Source organism: Megascapheus bottae, chromosome 1 (assembly GCF_031878675.1).
Source record: "Megascapheus bottae isolate mThoBot1 chromosome 1, mThoBot2.hap1, whole genome shotgun sequence".
Lineage (NCBI taxonomy): Eukaryota > Metazoa > Chordata > Mammalia > Rodentia > Geomyidae > Megascapheus > Megascapheus bottae.
The window spans coordinates 101,130,779-101,148,266 of NC_143509.1; the positions used below are offsets into that span (position 1 = coordinate 101,130,779).

The 17,488-nt window shown below is 46.3% G+C and overlaps 1 protein-coding gene across 1 annotated transcript in view; it reads left to right on the forward strand.

Annotated features, from left to right (window-relative positions):
• Window positions 1-1,343: 1,343 nt before the first annotated feature.
• The window catches only part of Kcnj15 (potassium inwardly rectifying channel subfamily J member 15), a 35,293-nt gene continuing 19,148 nt past the window's right edge, over window positions 1,344-17,488 (forward strand). Inside the window, exons 1-2 of the mRNA XM_090349307.1 lie at window positions 1,344-1,430; window positions 1,797-1,930. The gene's annotated coding sequence lies outside the window, so the exon portion shown is untranslated. The remainder of the gene's footprint in view (window positions 1,431-1,796; window positions 1,931-17,488) is intronic.

The following is a 17,488-nucleotide window of genomic DNA, read 5'->3' on the forward strand; positions in this document are numbered from 1 at the left end:
GAATGGATAAGAGGCCTACTCTACAAAGTCCTGCAAGAAATCAAACTTACCACTGGTGACTGTGTGTGTAATTCCGGTAGTGGGAGGCCCGGTGCTCAGAGGAGTCTCTGAATGCATATGTACGTCATCTATAGTCTGATCTGACAAAAATGCATTATGATGAGAAAGGCATGGACTGCAAGGAGAGCTGCTCTGTCTCCACTAGCCACTCTGCAGTTCTGTGACTTGGAAAAAAAATCACCCTTCCTTGTGTTTGAATAACAACTAACCAGGCCTGCAGTTTGGTCTGTACCTTGACTTTACCACCTTTGAGAGAGTTTTTTTACACTGAGAAAGAATATTCAAATAATTGAAGATCAGACTGGATATACTCATTAGCGAGAAGAAGATAAAGTTCCATTTTATTACTTTAGATCCTCCACTCATAATGTCCTACATCCACCTGGAAAAATGTCTATATACCCATTTTCTTCTCATTTATTGTGTGCCAGGGCACAGCCCGTCCCTGGACGGAGGATAGTAAGTAGCCACGGTAGATGTGGTGAATGCTAAGAGATAGAGTGGAGGGGCAGAGTGAGGGTGGGTCTCCATGGACAGGGACCCACTGGAAAGGGCCAGTGCCGGACCTGTGATAAGAACTTGGGCACTGAATGAAGGATGTGCCATCTGTGCCACCTCTTCCTCTGACAAACTGCTCCTCTTAGCTTTCCTCTGGACCATGGAGGGCTGCTCATTGTTGGAAGCTTCTGTGGAAAGTCCAGCCTCTCTCTCAGGACTTCCCAGGTCCCCTTGTCCTCTGTCCCACCCAAGCCCCTCCAGGTTCCCGGCCCCTCCCACCTCGATAGACGTGGCACCTGGAGTAGGAAGAACACACAGCTGGGGGCCAGGAAGATACCACTCACCATCTCCAGACCCCCAAAAGATGTCCTTCAGAACACCAGCCTCTGTAAGAGTTCTGGAGCCCAGATTCTAGGATCACTTGAGCTCCAGCTATTTAAATACTCATCCTCAATGCAATCAGAGCGCTGGTCTGGCCCTGAGTTCACTCAATGCAGAAGAACAGTTCTATTTTTAATTACCTGAACCTTTTATGTTTCATCATGAGAACAAACAAAGGCAATAGAAAAAAATGGCTATACCTGTAAGTGGTGGGGCATACACCTAGAGTTTCCCCTGGGTGATACTTTACTAAGACATATTTGATCCAGGTATGGGCTTCCCTGCGGTTCTAGGCAGGCAGGACTTCTTGTTAATATTTATTTGAGGCAGGCAGAGGGAAGGAGAGGTAAAGGAGGGCTTGTTATAAACGATAATAGATTTATTTATATATTTAAGAAAAATCACAGCCTTGATAAGAGTGGCCAGAGTTTCTTCAGAGATTAGCTGGTGTTCTCTTAAAAGGGTGTTAGCTTGTTTCTTGTTTCATACAGGTGTGCAGAAAGGTTGGCACGGGCTGTCACAAGAATCTGTTCTGTGCTGGCTGCCGGGCTGTAGATTTCCTTAAGACCTTTAAACACACGCTGACATCATGGACTCCTTTCTCAGATTCTCTCTCTCTCTCTCTCTCTCTCTCTCTCTCTCTCTCTCTCTCTCTCTCTCTCTCTCTCTCTCTCTCTCTCTCTCTCTCTCTCACTTTCTCTCTCTCTCTCATTTTTTTTCTCTCTCCTTTCCTCCCTCCCTCCTCCGCCTGTCCGTCCCTCCCTCCTCCGCCCAATCTCTCCCAATCTTTCTTTCTCTCGTTAGTTCCTTCAGGTAATTCCTACTCAAACTTGTTCCAACTTGTTTTTGACTGACAGTGAGCAGCGAGGGAGAGTTTCTTCATCTGGTGGAAGCCTGAGCACCTATCTTTCCAAGGCAACCTGCATGAGCTGATCTTTTCCTCCTGCATCCAGCCGGGAGCCTACACCCTTGGTCCTTGGGGTCTTTGCAGGTAAGAGGCGCTCACTGCGTCCACCTGGGGACAGCCGGCGTGCTGGACATAGTTTGCCTTTGGAAAAACTTGACTTCTAAACGTAAGGAAAGAGTTGTGATTCTTTTACAGCTTGCTTAAACCATTCAAGACCGCCAAGCTTATCTGGGGAATTTACAAGTGCTTTTTGCATGTGGGAAATGAACGGGTTTTTCCTTAATGATGGGGAAAGGGGAGAAGTACTTTCTTGTTGCCTGTGAAACAGTATCCAGATGTTCGCCGGCTTGCTGTGGGTGTAGGGGTCTAGACTGGGAAGAGAATTATTTTGACTTGTCTTTGCAAGTGTTTTTCTAGCGTAGTGTCTGTCAGACGGACTTTGTAAATGACTTTGGCTAATTCTCTAGCTTGTATTTTCCTTTGTCAGTGGAGAAATCAGTGTAAGTTGCTGTAAGGCGAAACCTCAGGAGAATATTTTTTTAAATCTGTTACCTATCCTTAGGAGAGAAAAGGCGCAACAACAACAAAAAAGTTATGTAAGTTTTCTTGTGGTAGGTATAAGGAATGTAAACAGTTCTGACTTTGGAAACGTTGGAAACTTGATTCACAACCCAGGGATAATGCTTTTAATAAGCTGTGTACAATTACGCCTGAGTGTGGACTCGTCTCAGCTAATAAATGTTCTGCCGGGTGAGATTTCCACATCGCTCCTACAAACCCAATTTGTCTGTCTTCGCTGCAGGAATGCAGCTAGCTGTCCACAGGAAATAAGCGTGTACATGTCTACAGTGTCAGGACCCCTTTTACTTATAGAAAACTGGCCATGAAAGCAATGTGTCATTTTAGAAAACTAAAGACCAAAGATTGGAGCACAAAATTCAAATGTTTCCATTTGTTGCTTAAAAAAAAGTATCTGGACACATGTAACATTTCCCCTTGACCTGTACAAGGATTTCTAAGAAGCTGTAAGTGATCTCAGTTCTTTTCTTCTTTTCTGGGGCTGCAGGGAGAGGGGGAGACAGGAGACTTTAAACCTTCACACACAATCAACTATAACTTGGCCCAATCCTACTTTCTCCTGTCTCCTGAACATTGAAACAATCAGTTCACAATCAAACTCGCTCCAATGTATAAGCATCCTAAAATTGCAAGAAACGCCACATAAAATTGTAATGTCCTTTGAAATGTCATCTGTCTGCGAAAACTGCCTATTAGCCAAACAATTAGACCTCTCACATGGCTTTCAGCACCACCTCTGGCTTTACCTTCCTGGGGGGTGGGGGCTGGTTTTCCCTCCTTCCTTCACTACAATATAATAAATGACCACTCAGGAAGTGACCCAAAGGTCATTTGGTGGATTTTCTCAGAGGAAGGGGGAGTAGGAGAGTCTCACCAACTCACCCATTCCAAATGCTAGCGAGCTAACAGAGCAAGCGCCTTCCACGGACCTGGGTGAAGGCAGAAGTCCCTCCTGTGGGGATTTTAGAGCAACGGACTTGGTTGAAGTTTGTGATCCTGGCTGCTTAAGGAAAACCTCTCTCTAAAAAGTCCTCCTCCTCTCTTCCCGCTCCTTCCTCCCACCAATGGTTGCGGTCATTTTGTCCCAAGGGTTATTTCCCTACTTTCCTCATACACAGAACCCACGCAGACAGCTCATATTTAGGGGGCCAAGAAGGAGCAAGACCCTGCTTTCACATTCCAGAAAGCCCAGAGCCAAAGAAAGCAGGTCTTTTGGCTCTATTCCCTCTGGGCCAAACAGACCCTGATCTGCTTCTGTGGGTAGGAAATCTTGGATTGTGGCTCCTTCTTTGTGAGTGTGTGTGTGCAGGCACCGCACATATACTTGTGCGCGTGCTCATGCATGCCTGTGTTTTGTGTATGTAATTATATACCTGAATGACAGCAATATGCTACGTACAAGGATTCCACCCCGGCCCTTGTAGCTTTAGGCACCGATTAGAGAGTGGCAGTCTTTTTCTGACTTAGTGAATGTCAGACACTTGGCATGGCCTTCTAAAGAGCAGAATCTTAGAACCAGCCTAGACACAGTCCAGAGAAGTTGCCACGAAGGTGGCACAGCTGATAATGGCAGCCCCTGCCTCTGGGGAATGCGGGCATGCAGCTCAGAGTTCCCAGGCTTTTCCTTGGTCTTTAAGGTAGGGTAGCTCCAGGTTTTACTCCCTGTGGTGTCTCCAGATCTCCATGCTGGAGTCCACTGGACATCTCACAGTGTGTTGTTTTCATTCTTCTTTCAAATAAAGCTAACTCCCTTCCAAAAATAGCCAGGAAGCTATACTGAAAGAATTAATGCCTGCTTGTACACTTTCCACAAAGTGTTTGTTGCTTATGAATGAGCAGACACACAAAACGAATCAGACAGAGGCAATTCTGGAGACTGTCTGCCTGCTCTGCCCCTCCCCCTTCCCCCCAGAGCTGACTCAGGAGTGGAGGCAGGGGTGGCCAGCATAGACCAGGCACAGAAAGAGACCAAGGCCAGGTCCTGCTCTGTGTCTAGCAAGGACACAGTGCCCTGAAAGGGCCAGGTATGACCCCACGTACCTGGCTTTTTGTGTCTGCTCAGGTTGCTGCTTCCTGGGGTTGTGCCAGTAGGTAAAGGACCTGCATGGCTGCCAGTAGCTCAGGGCAAGCGGTCCCAGGAATGTCAAATCTTCCAGAATCTCTAGGAACAAAGGAATCCTGCCCCCTATGATCCCCCCCACCACCACTTTAAGTGTGAATGAAGGGAGAGAGAGTCAGCTAATAATAATTCATAAATAAAAACTCAATAAACAAGCTTTCCCTATCTTTGTTAAGATGGGTGGGACAAAGAGGAAAGACGTCCATGAAGCAAGATGAGATCATTGAACTTGACAAAGTAGTCTGGGTAAATGCTGTCTGGATTAAACTACTGGGATCTGTGTGTGCAATGCGGCTGAGAGGTGCACACGTTGTGCGTTCTTTTTCCATGAGGACAAGCGTGGAGTCAGGTAGCTCTTCTCCCTCAGACGGCAGGCCTGCCTTCCCTGGGGATGTCAGCAGCAATTTCCTTCCCTCATTTTCACTCTAGGCAATCCCATGCTTCCAGAACTTAACTTGTGCTTCTACACCAAAAAGCTCTATGGCATAAAATTTCAAGTATGTTGATTGCAATACGAAGACCAATTAAAATGGCCCTCGTATGCTTGTAATAGTAGAAGACATACAAGAAGAAACACAAGGTTTCAGTCTGAGGCACAAAAGCTCACACGGGCCAAACACCCGGTTCGTGTCCAGGAGAACACTGGTGACTGGAAGCGTTTGCGTGTATGTGAAGGAGAGATAGTGGAAAGAATCCGCAGCTGCGCGCTTCTCCCACGAGCCTGCAGCATTAAATGAAAGCTGTCTAGAATGCTCCAGTGCAGGCTCAATAGCATAAGCACAGCACGGGCAGATCACAGTCACCGCAGGGCCCTGGCTGCTCTCTGCTCCCTCGGGAGTTGGGGTTCAGGATAGATGGCACCCCTTGTGTGCCTGTGTCCCTGTGAGTCTATGGGAACCCAAAGGTGGTGACCCTTGAAACATGGATGTTAGGAACTCAGTTCCAGGTGTCCGAAGGGCTCAAGTAGTCTGGGATTGGGGTTTCTCCACATCTTGTGTTCAGTCAGAGAGGCCCTGGTATTGGGCTGTTGGTTGGCGATTCAATGTTGGTGCATTTTCTCTAGCGCCAGTGCTAGATAATGGCCAAGATTTTGTGGAGCTCAAAAACTATAATTTGGGGGCTTTTGTTGAAGAAAATGGGTTGAAATGGCGATGAAACTCAGGGCATGCCTTTGAGGACAGCTTGCACACATGGGAATCGCATAGCTAGAGTCTCAGCAGCGTTACATGAAACTGCTCTGTGTCTGTGACATAACAGCCCCATGCTGACTAAAGGGATGGATTAATACATGCAAATGCCAATTGGTAGCTGCCCCCTGAGGAACTTGTGAGCAATACGGGGCAAAGCTACCCCATATTTGTACCCCACATGGCTAGTGGTCAGTGGTAAGTGCATTTTATGTCATTGGCTCTGGCCAGTAAGAGCAGATTCCTGTACTGTGGCTGAACTCGTAGGTATATCTAGGCCCCAGGATAAGATATAGTCAGAGCAATTTTACCTCCAGCAGATGATGTGGATACTAAGATGAAGAGTGCACATTTTTCCATTTGTAAAGTCCTTAACTTAAAAAAAAAAACTCGAGAGATTTATAAACCATTTTCTCATTGTCTTTTTCTTTTACTAAAGTGGAAATGAATTATGTACTAGAACTATGCATATTTTATATAGCATAGAATAAAAATTCTAATATTTCAAAAAAAACCCTCAAAAAACATTTTGCTAGTTGGAAACCTGGGGCCCAGCATGCAATAGCCTAGAACCCAGCATGGATAATATATGTCTCCTTTAAAGAACTTTCTGTGTGCCTGGCAGGGGATGGGCCCTTCCCTCCTTTTTATTTTTATTGGTGCTAGAAATGGTTTCCAGTTTCTACTAGCAGTTAACAGAGTCATCTCCTGGTAAGAATACTGGCAGAACCCAAGTCTACCAGGCTAAATAATATTCTCGAACAGTGATGTTTGTGGTCTCAAATATTTACAGATTTATATCTTGGTTTTTGGTCCTTATCTTCTCTGCCAAAGCTTATAAGATCAGGTCCCCAAATGTTCCTTTCTTACTAAGTTAGTCTCATATGTCTCTGCCTACATCTTAAGAAAACAACTGGAAAAGTTGATCCTTCGCTTTGAAAGTCTCTAACACTTGATTGCACACGTTGTTTCCCTCTCTTGCCCACCGACTGGTCTCAGAGTTAAGAAACGCCCAGCTGCATCTGGCCACTTGGGGTAGCAGCCATACTGAATACAGGAAGGAATGAGAATTCTGCCCAGCTGCTTTCTATTTTCCCAAGTCTAGGGCCATAATTTATAAAGAGATAATAAACCATGTCACACAGAGATATAAGACAGAGTAAGTGTGGATTTAGCTAGAACAGTAATAATAGGAATGGCTGTGTTGGGACAAATGCTCTTCCGATGCCAAAAATATTACGGTACAATGGTACTTTATTTTCAGTGCCTTGTTCAATACATCTCAAACCTGTCATTTTGACCTAAGATCTCTATGAAAGTTTAACTGTCAAAAAGAATATGAAGGATAGTTGGAAAAAGTCACTTCCATGACATTGCTCTTTGTTCACTACTCCTTAATAAAAGAGTTGGATATGACGTGACGGGAATGGATTCTTGGCAACAGAAGTGCTACCATCATCTGATCAAGAAACACTCAGGGTTCCGGTTCCTGGCCCTTGCAGACAGAAGATTGTGTCTCTGGGAGGGCGGGAGACCTCTCCAAGAGGGGTTCCTGGCTCAGAATCAGGAGTTAGATCATAGTGATAAGCAGGGTGGGGGGGGGGTTCTGAAACACATCAAGTTTGACAGCAGATCATCTCTGTTGTATTCTGGGAGCTTCTGCCGTAAGCAGGGAGTTCAAGGAGGGTCACGTCAGTCCTGCCACGCAAGAAGCAAGACCCACTGCACTTTGATTCTGAATGCTTTCTTCATTTACTTATCTCCAGAACCGCCCCAGCGGTCATTAACTTACATTACATCCCAAGATGTCTTACACTACACACATTCTGTGACTTCCAGTGAACTTTCATTCTATCTCTTTGCACCTCCATTTTGGACTTTGGAACTGTCTCCCAGAACTTCCCACCCCTCTAGCTGTGACTCGGTTGGCTGTGACTGTGGGGGTAGCAGGGTGTCCCGTGATCCACGCAGAGAGATGTCTATGCTTCTGTGACTGCGAGTTGTGCTTTATGCAACCCCAGGAGGAGACTGGTGAGACTTAGGATGGCTGCTTTCAATCAGCTCTAAACAATTTCTTTTTTTGTCTCCAAGAAAAAAAAACAGTTTCTTTATACCCACTTTGTTCCCCAAAAGACATAGAGGCATGTATAAGCATACATGTACACATGTATACACATAACATAAAGTAAAGATACGTAGAGAAAAAACTGAAGGGAAGTTTCCTCAGGGTCATTTGATGAAATCTTCATCAAAGCATTATATATTTATATAGACCATAAAAATATACTCGCATCCACAGGAACAGAGTCTTGTTGGGTTTTGAAAACTAAATGAAAGGCTCTTGTTGTTTGGTTGATTGGTTGATTTGGTGAGGCTGGAGTTTGAATTCAGAAATGAAAACCTTTTCATCTAACCCTAGTCTTTTTTTTTTTGCTTTGGTTATTTGTGTGTGTGTGTGTGTGTGTGTGTGTGTGTGTGTGTGTGTGTGTGTGTGTGCATGTGTGTCCTGGGGTTTGGACTCAGTGACTGAGTGTTGTCCCTGAGCTTTTTGTTCAAGGCTAGTGCTCTACTATTTGAGCTACAGCTCCACTTCTGGCATTTGGGGGTGAAGTTGGAGGTAAGAGTTGCACAGACTTTCCTGCCCAGGCTGGCTCTGAACTGCAGTCCTCAAATCTCATCCTCCTAGCATTACAGGTCTAAGCCACCAGGTCCTGACAATGCTTTGGTTATTTGTCAGCTTTTGCCTAGTTCTTCCAAAGCTGTGATTATTCTCTTCCCTCTAGCTTCCTATGTCATTGGGAACACAGGCATTCACCACCATGTCCGGTTTATCAAATGAGATGGAGTCTTGCTAACTTTTGGCCTAGGCTGGCCTTGAACAGCAATCCTTCCAATCTCTGCCTCCCTAGTAGCTAGGATTACAGGCATGGACCACCAGGCTTAGCCTAGAAGTAGTTTTTAAATATGTTTTAAAATTGAACCTAGGGGGCTGCAAGTATAACATTCCAGACTAGGAAGCTCGAGATCATGTGTCAAGCCCTAGTTACACACACACACACACACACACACACACACACACACACACACACACACAAGAATCCAGGTAGACAGGCAGTGTATTTTATAATTCTTTTGAAAGGCCATGCCCATTCTTCTCTGCAGGTCCTTTTATCTTGGTTCATTTTTGTTTTGTTTTGTTTTTGTTTTTGTTTTGCCAGTCCTGGGCTTGAGCTCAGGGTCTGAGCACTGTCCTTGGACTTTTCTCAAGGCTAGAGCTCTACCACTTGAGCATCAGCACCACTTCTGGCTTTTTTCTATGTATATGGTACTGAGGAATCGAACCCGGGTCTTCATGCATGCTAGGCAAGCACTCTACCACTAGGCCAAACTCCCAGCCCCATCTTGGTTCATTTTTATATGACTATGTGTTTGTCTTCTTTGGTTTAGTTCAGGTCTGACCTCAGGGTGAGGGGCTCCCCGTGGACCCCTCTGAGGCTGCCTCCCCAGTCCAGAGGATTGCCTCTTCTCACGTAGCTGCATTCCACAGTGGCCTGTTTACTACTTGTTTCCCTCTGCAGGGAAGCCAACTGTGATAGTGGAGATTTTCCTTGATTCTTCCTTACCATACACTCTGGGAACAGGCAGCCCTTAGGCAATGTTTACTGAGACCTGGTGCACAGATCTGAAAGGCAGATGTTTTGTTATCATTACTTCTCCCCATGCCCAAAGCTCTACCTCCATCACATCTTGCAAACATCAGGCTGCTTCTTATCCGGAATGTTTTGAAAATGCGCATGTCCGAAAAACAGCAACTGGTGTTTTCTCCTTGGTAAATATTGCAAATTATTGGGTTGGCTGTTAAACCTGAGGCAGGGAACTATTATGGAGGGAGCCATCTTTTATAAGAAATGGTGTAGCTCCCTACCATAGAGTTGTCATACCAACCTCATAAGGAAAAAAAAAAAAAGAAACATGCAGAGTATTTTGGAAAGAAGAAAACAAAGATGCTAGACATAAAACAGCAGGGTTAAGCCTGGAAGCCAGGGCTGGAATTTCATCCTGGAAGAAAGCAACAAAAAAGAAAGGAAAGGAAGAATTAACTGCAGTCCTAGGGAAGAAAGGAGGTCATTTGATGTGTAGCATAGAAAATCCAGGAAGCAACCGAATTAACATCATTTTGGTCTCCTTCAAATGCTGTGTTTAGATATGGCTATGTTAGCATACCTGTGGCAGTAAAGGTATTTGACTCTCTCTCGAGGTGTTTCACATTTAAACTTGCAGAGAATTCTCTAGATTTATCCATTTTAAAGATGAAATATTATAGGGCTGAAACTCATAAGAACCACTTTTCTGTGATTATAATCAAATGCATTTTATCCTAACTGAGAGACCCCATGCCAGCATAGAATCTAAGCCTGCAAAAGGGCTTGCATACTTAAACATGAAATTTTATAATTATGGATATTAAGTTGTCTAGTCCAATATCCCCGGAATGCTCTTTAAACTATAGAGCACTTTGTTTAGCTTTTTGTAGCTTTCCCTAGAATACTATTTAGCTTTCAGTATCTGAGGAAAGGGCCTAGGCTATGGTTGGTAGAAAGGTATGCTTAATGAGTTTTGAAATCAAGTCTCTGTAATGTTTTGAAGACCTAGGGGCTGACCTTAGTGCATGCTAAGGGCTCAATCTGCAGGAAGAGGGTGGGCTTGCAAGGATTCAGGTAGATGATTAGCCCCTGATCTCAGGGAAATGCCAGGCTTCCAGTAGGAGAAGGTGTGGATAGAAATGGAGTTGGAGAAATTGTAATTCAATATTCCTAGTCTGAGAACAGCTCTGGTACTGAATGAGTGGCCTTGACAAAGGTTGGGGAAGAGTCAGAGAGAGTCGAAGCAAATCCTGCACAGTGATTTGGAAAGATCCTGAGGCATTCAAGATGAGTCTCAGAGAACAAAGTGGACTTCAAGAGTCAGGGTGGGGAAGAGATGCTCGGAGGGCAGAACCACAGGCACAAAGGCATGTCAGCAACAAGGCAATGCAAGGAGGCAGCCATGCGCCTGGGACAGTGGGGAAACCAGACAGGCAGGGGCGACTGATAATGCTGATTTCTGCTAAAGGCCAAGGCCGTGGTAATAACAGCCTCCTTACGCCCCCTCCAGCAGCTTTATCATTAACAGCATTGGAAGGGAGGCGGAACAGGGTGGAAATCTGGTCTTGGGAACAGTGTCATGAGCTTCGAGAGCTGTCATCCTAAGGAGAGTTTGGGTTCAGGCACTCGTGCACGGGCTGGTTCGGAGAAACACATTCCCATCTGTGTGGTGGGCAGTGAAGCAGCACTTTGGGTCTTGGGATTGGGGTTCCGAGGTCTACGTTAGAAGTACCAGACTGGCAGTGTCACCAAGTGGTAGCTAGGAGAGGCTGAGTCAGAGGAGACGAACTCTGGACCTGTGCCAGGGGCCACACTGAAGCTAGTACTTGGCAAGAGAGGTTTGTGCATGAAATGCCATCAACAAGGGGAAATCTGAGGGTTTTCCCAAGAACGGACATTGGCGTGAACACATGTAAAGGTGGACACGGAGAGAATGATGAAGCCATTGTCAGGCACCAAAGACTCGGAGGTAACTGGACTTTGGAGACTCACAGGAGGTTTGTGTTGGACAATTTAGTTCCAGGCTAGAAGCATCCTGGGGGATGGTGGGAACATGGATGGGTCTCTGAGGAGGTGTTGTTGAGATCGGGAAAGATTAGGCGGAGAAAAGGCAGGAGGTAGAAAACCTAGTGAGCAGAGAGACAATGGGCCGTCAGAGAAGCACTTGAAAGGCCAGACTGTTAACCAGGAAGAGCAGGTGTCCTGAAGACGTGGATAGATGAATTCACCCTTGGGCCCAGCATGGCTGGGAATTGCAGGGAGCTGCCTGTGTCTGCAGAGGAGACACAGCCTTGCTGAATTTCCTCAGAGGAGAACTCTGGTCCTGGGTGATTCATACTCCAGAAGTAAAGCCAAAGCATGAAGAGAATCTCCTTGGCTGGCAAGGCCGAGTCCTCAGGAGCTGCTGGAGAGACTGTGGGTGGTGAGAGGCATTCATCGCATGGCTAACCCATGCTCTTTCTCCCTTGAAGTCAAGTAAATGATTCAATAGGTGAACATCTTCTCTAAGTTAAGAGCATATCCTTAGCTTGGAGGGATGGTCATGTGAGCTCCTGCGGTCACATAAACTGAGATAATTGTTGGAGACATGAAAAAAGATTCTAGCAGCTCACCAGAACTGGGAGAGTACCCAGACTTTGCCAGCTCTGTGCTTCAAGTTTCTGAGACAATGGATAAAACTACAAGCCGAATCTTGAATGTTTTTCTAATTTAAAAAAAAAAACAGGAAGATAATGCCAGGTCCAAATTTGCTAATTATTGCTATGATTAAAGCAAGACTTTCCAAGTTTGTTCCTTCAAAAGATCAGCAACCTTTTGAACACAAACAGGGCCTGACAAAGACCTTAATAAGCAGGAAGAGAAACCAGGGGAAGCAGCAGGAGCTGTCTAGCTATGACCTACCTATTTCAAATCTCTTCTGGTTTTCAAAACTTTGGCAAAATGTAAAGAGTCCTATCACAATACTTTTCTAAAAATTAAAGCCTAATTAAGTAAATGTCAAAAAGCCGACTGTGACGCAGAAGCACGCCTGTAATCTCAGCAGATTACAAATTCTACAGTAGCCCAGACTGCATAAGGAGGGCTGTCTCAGAACAAAGCAACAGAAACCCCATAAAGAAGACTGAATGAGTAACAGATGTGTGGGAAAGTTCTAGGTAGGAGAATAAAAATCTGATCAGACACAGAGGTGAGATGGAGGAGGAGAAGCAGCTCTGACATGCAATGGTGGACACAAGACAAATAGTCATTCTAATAAGAGAGGCAGAGCCTGGCATGGGACACATCCCTAGACTGCAGGCATGCAAACTCCACACCATTGCATCCCTGGGGAAGACACTGTGCCCATCCCAGAGGCTCAGCCTGGGGTTCACAGTGCCGTGCAGGCAGCTGGGAAGTGTCTGTAGAGGCTCTGTCCTGCTCTCAGCACCCCCACCGCTCCCTCACAGTCCTTGTGGGGCTTTTTCTTAACACAGAGGAGGAAGAGAAAGACAGTCTGGGGGGTAGGTAAGAGCTCCACACGTGGGCCGGGTGACCTGAGAAAATTATCTGACATTTCAGCTTCTTATCTCTAAAACCCTAATCAATTCCCACCCCCAGGATGACCGGATGGTCAGAGGCAAAGATTTCTGTGGCAGTGTGGGGGAAACCAATCTGAGTTGTGTTTCTTGAATTCGTGGGGATCAGGTACTCTCAAAACGACCAACAAGGGGTCCCACCTTCTCCAGTAGTAAGACTCGAATTCTCCATTGCACTGTTTCACTTTTTAAAATCCTACTTCAGAAGGGAAGCCTGACTTCCAGAGTCAAAGCTGTCCTATTATCAAATATTCGAGCAGCATTTTTTTTAACTATCAAAGGGATAAGATCCTCAAACTGATTGAAAAAAAACCCTCAAAGATACAAAAGAATCAGTTAACTGGCTTTGCTGTGTGTGTGCTTGAACTCAGGCTCTAGCTCTTGTTTGGCTGATTTTGCTCCAGGCTGTCACTTGAGCCATACCTCCACTTGTAGCTGTTTAATTGGAGAAAAGAGTCTTGGAAATGTTTCTGGTTGAGCTGGCTTTGAACCTTCATCCCCAGATTTCATCTTCCTAAGAAGCTAAGGTCACAGCCTGGGTCACCAGACTCTTCTTCTGAGGTTCTTTTCCCACGGGAGGAAATATTATGGAAACCTTAGGTCACTTTCTCTTGTGTTTTGCATGGTGAAGAGAGTTGACCAGGAGAATGAATATGGACTTGACACGGCAGCCAAGTTCAGGGCTCTGCTCTGGAATCCGGGTGGGTCTAGGAAAGTACAGACTTCAGTGGAAAACACAGATGGGTGTGGAGAGTTCCTGTACAGTAGACATGGCCTGCACACTTGTGGAGCTGGTACGGTGAAGAGCACATGGCTCTGTGAATCAGAGGAAGGGGACAGCAAGCAGGTCCGGCTCTCTGAGTCTCCCTGAGGGCCAGGGATGTTTGAGTATCAGTGGTCTTGGTTGCATCCACACTGTCCTCTGCTGGCCCCCACTTCACCCCCTCTCCACTCCCTCCGCCCTTGCCAGGCCCCAGGCAGTAGCTGCTGGAGTTTTACCTCATTGTAGTTTTCCTGGAAAATTCAGTCTTTGCCTTTTCCTGTTGGAAATCTCCTTTTCTATCCTTCCAAGTCAGCCTAGGCTGGGTGACCCACCATGGTGGTCACTCCAGCTTCCAGTCTCCTTACCATCAGCATCCATCACAGGGGCTGCTTGAAAATACGCTGGGTGACACAACCAAGCTCACAGCTTTTAAACACTACTGAAGTGTGACAGGCTACCACATAGTTTCCATGAGGTTCTAGAACCCTGAGCGGGGAAGGGGGGTAGAGGAGGGAAGGGAGAGAATCCCTAAGGTCTCCTAGCACCAAGAAAGGATGAAGAAGGCGTGCTTTCCGGGCCTTGTAGGTGTTCCTTCTGCCTGGTCGATTCTGTCATTGAATAGCTTAAGAGAAACTACAGGTATAAATACCTCCTGGTGGTAGAAGGCCGCCTGTCATCTTCACACCTGGCTGAGCCCTGTGCAGAAGCCCCGGATGCCTCAGGGCTCCACCCTGGTAGGTGAGTGTAGGAAGCTGCTCTGAGGTAGGGACAGAGGCTTCTCTCCACCAGAAGGACTGATTTCCACTTCCTAGGGTAGGGCCCTGCTAGGCCCTCCTGGTCTGGTGACAGAATGTCCCCTGCAGTGAGCCGTACCTCTACTTCTAGCTTTTGTTGGCTCACTGGAGATAAGTCTTGGGGAGTTTTCTGTCCCAGCTGGCTTTGAACTGCAATCCTCAGATCTCAGCCCAGAGAGTAGCTAGGACTACAGATGTGAGCTACTGATGCCAGCTCAGAGCAACTTACTTGAAAACTAGGATGGTCCTTAAAACTCACACTTTCTGGGCTCATTACTGATTGATTGCCAGGAATCTGGTGCAGCGTTCAACATTTACTACAAACATTGAGTGAATTTCAGACTTCCACAGAGCTTGATGGCTCACCGCCGATGGTGCTGGAGGAGGGTTTAAGGTCATTTCATCCAAACCTCTCATTCCACAGATGAGGAAAAGGGGACTAATTGATAGCTAGCGATTCTAAATTACAGCTCTTCTCAATCCAAATAGAGGTGTTCGTAGGCTGCTTCAAGCCTCCATTACTGAATAGATTACTTAAGCTGCGGTGGTTTGACCTTCAGCTTTTACTGTCTGTGGTTTCTAGACATTTATGTTTCTGACATGCTGTTTGCAATCCCATGTCCTGATGACCTTTCACCACGGAGATCTTGCCCATTCCTCGATGGGGTGACCCGCCTCTTTCATACTCAACCAACCAATGCTTTCAGGCTGTTCAGCATTGCCCAAGCGTGGCTGGTGGAGCCTCCCGGGTCCTTCTTCCTGGCTGAATCCTTTGCTTCTTGTTGCTTCCCATGTGTGACCCAAGAAGCAACCCCTGTTTTTTATTCAATCTCCTATGCCAAAGCACTGGGCTCTCTGTGGCTTCACCGGGGTCACACTGCTTTGGTTGCCCTCCTCCACACTGCGGCACCAATCTGCTACTTTACTCTTCTGTTCCCATAAACCTCACAAGGGCAAGTGCCCTGCTGTGCTTCCATGCCTCCCGGTCTAGAGTGGTGGGACGTGGTAGGTGATGAATGAACGTATGTGCACAGATGCATCCTGTGCTCTTTTCCCTTCTGACTCAAGGAAACAGGTGACTCCCTCCACAGCTTCCCTCCCAAACCTGCTGGTCTCCTTGCAAATTTTTCGCCTGTGGATCTTGCCCCTTTACTTAGTTTTCCACTTTCCCTGGCTACTCTTTCTTTAGTCCTCTACAGGAAAATCATTTCTCCTCCCTTCAGCATAGACGGTCTCTGAGCCCTGCCCCCAGCCACTGTCTCCTCTCAGTGCTCTCCAGGATCTCAGTGGCCAACATAGACTTCTGTTCCGTGGTTGCCAGACCGCCATCCCTCCACCAGACTCATGAGTTCACGGTAGGCTCCTTTGTGTGCATGTGCTTAGAGCCTGCCTCCCCACCATGCCTTCAGGGTCCTCTGCACCTCATCCAAGCCTTCTTCCCCATCCAGGCAGCAAACCCCAGAGTCCTTCCTGCTCACACTCACTGTCACCTGTTGGTATCTAGTAGGAATTTTACTTTCCAGCTAGACTTTTGGCACAGGGTGGGCAGCTCACCACGCTGGGCTTATTGCGTACGTATGGTCTTAATCAAGCACGGTCAAAATAATAGATGAATTTCTTTAAATCAAAAGAAATTTCAAAACAAAACATTTCCCGAGTGGGCATTACACAGCTCAGTCAATTCAGAGAAGCTCCTGGTCAGTACTGTGTTATCATCAGCTATGCTTCAATTGTTGTGTTTGACTGTTTTCCTGCCCTCGATTCCGTGAAAACAGCAGTGTGCCTCCCAAAACACAAGGCAAATGTTACAGGAATCGTCCCATGAAGAAGACAGGCAATGGTGGCTCGCGCCTGTAATCCTAGCTACTTACAAGGCTGAGATCTAAGGATCCTGGCTCGAAGCCAACCTGGGCCAGAAAGTCCTCGAAACTCTTATCTCCAATTAACCAGAAGAAGCCAGAGATAGAGCTGTGGTTCAAGTGGTAGAGCTCAGAGACAGCACCCCAGACCATGAGTTCAAGCCTTGGTACTGGCCAAAAAAACAAAAAGCATGCACATGAACATTGTAAATCTGTTGACAGGCAGCGTGTCTCTAGCAAAAGTCGAGTGGGCTCATGGGAACCATGAGTCAAGCATCCACACTCTCTGTAGAACCTGAATATTCTCAGTTTTTCCTCAGTGGTGGGCTCCTGGAAACCATATACTAGTCATACCCGGGGCTCATGTATCTCCCAGCCAAATTCAGCAACCAAACGAACTTCCCCCGACTGCTCTTCTCCCTCGCAATCTCCCTACATCCGCTCTGCCTGCTGGAAGGTAATTTCTCGGTCTGACTGTCATTGCCTTCTAAAGCCCAGGAGTATGGCTTCAGTCTGAAGTAGCCTAACTTTTCTTGAGAAAAGTGATTTTCAATCATGCATGTTAGAGGCAAATGAGAAAATTGAAAAAATTAGCAAGATTCAAGCCAAGCCCTGGTGGCTCATCCCCAGAGTCCTAGGTACTGAGAAGGCTGAGATCTGAGCAGTTCAAATCCAGCTCAGGCAAGAAATCACAGGAGGCTCTTATCTCCATTAACTACTCAAATGAGTAAGCCTTTGATTTCAGAAAGCAAATTGTGGAGATGAAATGGATGATTCAGTGCTTAACCATACAGAAGAATTGGAGATCTGAGCTGTCCTTCCTTCTAGCTCGACCTTACCGTAACTCCCAAGTGATCTCCCTGGGCTTCTTGAAGCTCTCGATGAAGCTGTTCAAGTGATCAACAAATGCCTCTAGGCAAAGAGGGACTCTGCATCATGAACATGATCATTTTAAGCAGGTTGAGGGGATGGCACACTGCTGTGCATGTGCAAGAAATTCTCATAGTAGAGCTTTCCAGCGCTTCAGATAAGTGCAGACAGGACTCCACGGATGTGCGGAGTGAAACATTCACAGGGGAAAGTAGAAGCCGTCTCTCATCATCCATGTGTTCCATCGGCGCG